This window comes from Cyanistes caeruleus, unplaced genomic scaffold (genome assembly GCF_971803275.1).
Source record: "Cyanistes caeruleus unplaced genomic scaffold, bCyaCae1.hap1.1 HAP1_SCAFFOLD_119, whole genome shotgun sequence".
Classification (NCBI taxonomy): Eukaryota; Metazoa; Chordata; class Aves; order Passeriformes; family Paridae; genus Cyanistes; species Cyanistes caeruleus.
In genome coordinates this window covers 549,896-553,365 of record NW_028255918.1, presented here as the reverse complement: position 1 = coordinate 553,365, position 3,470 = coordinate 549,896, and the positions used below count along the sequence as shown (strand labels likewise).

Genomic DNA, 3,470 nt, shown 5'->3' with positions numbered 1-3,470 from the left:
ACCAAGTCTCGAGATCAAAGGCATTGTCCATAGTTATATCAAAACCTTGCTCTTTCACCCACTGAAATAAAGCACGCATGGCATCTTCAGAAACACTGAGTCCCATGCAGGGCAGGGCATCCTGCCATGCAAGGTAGGCAAGCTGTTCATCAGCTGAAGTACAGTTCCCCATTATGAGGACTTTATCTTGGCGGCTCCGCGAATGCAATTATGCACACGCTATCGGCTCAGACCCGGGATTTTGAGCTCTGCTTCACCAAGACAGGCCGTTCCAAGCCCGCTCACCGGCAGGTCTCCACTATCCCGCTGGTTTCCAGAACCAGCTTCCTCTAGGAAAGCCCGGAAGAATTCCACTTACCCCTCTAGGGGGAAGGGCTGGCTTTTTCCCGCTCGCTGCTTACCCTCAGGGGATTAGCAGAAGTCACGTCGGTTGCTTTCTGACCTCGGGGGTCGGCTGCAGTTTATGTCGGGTTACCGGACCTCGGGGGTCGGTTCAACTTCACGTCGGCGGTCACCAGATGTCGTTCCAATTGGGAACGGCAAGAAAGAACGACACGGGACTCTCAGGGGAGTCACAACATGAGAATTCCTTAGTTTATTGCTTCAGGCCTGTCTTATAGACAGATACGTGGAAAGTACAGAAAGGAAACTCTTATTGGTTAACAAAGTGCTACATCACCATCATTGGTCAGGGGCACTCTACCCCTCTGACTCCCTCCTGCAAGGGAAAACAAGAGACTGCAAAACAACACCTGCAAGGCTGTTTAGTGTCCCTGAGAATTGTCTTAATTCCTTCTCATATTTTTCCCAGGATACTTTCTCAGGCAGCCGGAGGAGCCATGCGGCCTGCAATTTGTACAGGCACTGTGGTTCAGATTTAGCATCCATACAGACATCTCTTCCAGGGATGTTGCACAGGGACTGCAAAGAGCTTGGAGAGTGACAAGATACCAACCCAGAGGTCCTCTGGCCCCTGTGCAGCTTTGGCCATTGTCCTCTAACATTTGGTACCCAGGGTCTTACCCGACACCCTTGCAGTGCCCAGTTGTCAAAAGTAGAAGGGGATCTCAGCACACCATGGCAGGGTTCTGATCTGGGCTCCCTTCTAGATTGGAATCACAACTTGCATTATCCAGAGGCCCTGCTGGATGATGGCTTGAAACACTTGAGAAATGCTGGAGGTAAGTTCTCAATGGTCCTTTCCTGGCAGAATAAGCAGTTTCAATGTCCTGGCACCACTGCAGGTGTCAGGACAGAGACATACACGTGTGTGCCCTCGCCCATCGCGTTCCCCTCACCTCTCCCATGGCTCAGTGCTGCCTGTGCAGATGAGCAGAGGTGACAGAAGCTTCTGTGGCTGTTGAGTGTGTGTCTACAGGTGTGTCTGCAGCAAGGACTTTCCCAGCTCCTGGGTTGGTAACTGTACGCAAGCCCGGCTCCCATCACAGGGGTGAGTGGTGTGTCCCTCCTGACCCCACAGGCTGAGCACTGGTTTTCTGGGATCCATTCCTGCAAAGGGGAACTGTTTTCTCTTAAGGTCCTCCAAGTGGAAAGAACAAAGCTGCAGGACACCAGAAACCCCATGTGCCATCAAAACCCATGAGGCAAATGCTGAAGGAAATGCTGCAGGGAGGACAAGGTGGGTCCATGTCCCTCAGCCTTCTCCTGAGACTCAACAGCCAGGACCCCTGCTCTGGCCCTGTCACCCCCCACCAGGGATGTTGCACAGGGCCTGCAAAGAGGGTGGAGAGTGATCAGAGCCAGCCCAGAGCTCCCCAGGCCCCTCTGCAGCTTTGGCCATGTCCATCGACATCTGGTACTCACGATCTAACCCAAACCCCTTGCAGTGCCCACTACCCCAAGGCAGAAGTGGATCCCAGCGCACCATGGACGTGGCTCTGATCTGTACTGGCTTCTAGACTGGGATCAGGACATGGATTATCTGGAAGCCCGGCTAGATGACAGCTGGCAAGACTTGGAGAATGCTCGAGGCAAGTTCTCAATGTGCTTTTCCTGATGGAATAATGTCAAGGTGGCAAGAGTTCACTCATATGCCATATCCCTTAACATAATCTCAGGGCTGAAGGATTCTGGAAGCCTTGCCCTGCTCCCTTCTGGAGCCCTGAGTGATCCCCCAGCATCGCTGTCAGTGGGAGGAAGGAGCATTTAGCTGTCAATCTTCTACCTGTGTGCAATGCCAGTGTCTCCTTCCATGTGCTCTGTGCAGCCACGGAGAGGAGCAGAGAGGGAAGGGGCTGGGCCCAGGGCTGTGCCTTGCGCAGCTCCTTTGCCAGCCCCAGGGAGCCTGAGGATCTCCTACAGAGCCACGGGAGCTCTTCTGTCCTGCCTTTCCTTGCAGCCAAGCCTCCTGGTGAAGGTGATCTGGCTTCCCAACCCACGTCCAGGACTGAGGCTCTGGGAGATGGCGAGGGTAGGTGAAGGCCTTTCCCTCTGGGAGAGCTGCCAGCTCAGAGCCCAAAGCTCAGCCAGGGCAGCATCGCTGCAGGTGTCAGGACAGAGCCGTGCACGTGTGTGCCCTCACCCTGCACAATCCCCTCACTACTCCTCAGAATTGGCAGCTTTTTGGAGGAGGGAGGGCCCTGGCCCTGGCCCAAAAGCCAAGGCATTTTTTGAACCTTATCCCCGTATTTGACAAGCATGAGGTCCTGAAAATGCCAGCACCCAAATCAAGAACTTCTCCATCTGGTTCAGCTGTGCCTCTTCCTTTCTCAAGGGATGGACCAAAAGACCATGCAGGTGGAGACGGTTCCCAGAGGAAGCAGTGGCTCATTGGCAGGAAAGAAGGCGATGCCAGGCACAGGCCCAGACACAGGAGGTAATTGCTGTGCTGGGCTCAGTCCTTGGCGGGGCTGTGTGCCAGCAGCTCTTCCCCTAGGGCTGGCCCTTGCATGACCCAGCAGCAGCCAAAGCTGGAGGCACCTCGGCTTCCAGGCCTCTGGAGCTCGTTTCCAGCTCCTGGGAAATGGGACTCATGCACCAACATCTATCCCAGTGCAGCTGCTCCCAGAGGTAGCCGTGAGCGCCCAGAGGCCCGAGGCACAGGAGCAGCCCCGAGCGGGAGCCCTGCCACGAGCCCAGGGCCACAGCCAGCCCTGGCTCCCAACTGGGCAGGGGCTGCACTGGTCCCTGACAGGGCCTGGCTCTGTCCCCTTGGGCTGGGGGAGATGTCATGGAGAAGGGAGGCTCAGGGGTGGCAGTGGCTGCTCAGGGATGGGTTTGGCCTGTGTCCCTGGTAGGAGCCACTGCCCAAGCGGCTGTGCTGTCCCCCGGGCTCTGCTCCCGGCCTTCTGGTCTTTGTTGGGTGGCACAGCCTGTGCCAAGGGCCAACAAGGTGCCTGCAGGCCCCAGCTCTGGGGGAAACAGAGAACATCCTGGACATTCCCACCATGCTGCCAGCTCAGCAGCACAGCACAGCACGGGCTCTCACTGCCCATTGCTCCCACAGATGC

General features: G+C 56.2%; 1 long non-coding RNA gene across 1 annotated transcript; it reads left to right on the top strand.

Moving 5' to 3' along the window:
• The first annotated feature begins 1,378 nt into the window (after positions 1-1,378).
• On the top strand, positions 1,379-1,991 carry LOC147646157 (uncharacterized). Its single transcript, XR_015281949.1, has 3 exons — positions 1,379-1,450; positions 1,538-1,639; positions 1,848-1,991. It is a non-coding gene; the product is annotated as an uncharacterized LOC147646157 (long non-coding RNA).
• The last annotated feature ends 1,479 nt before the right edge of the window (positions 1,992-3,470 follow it).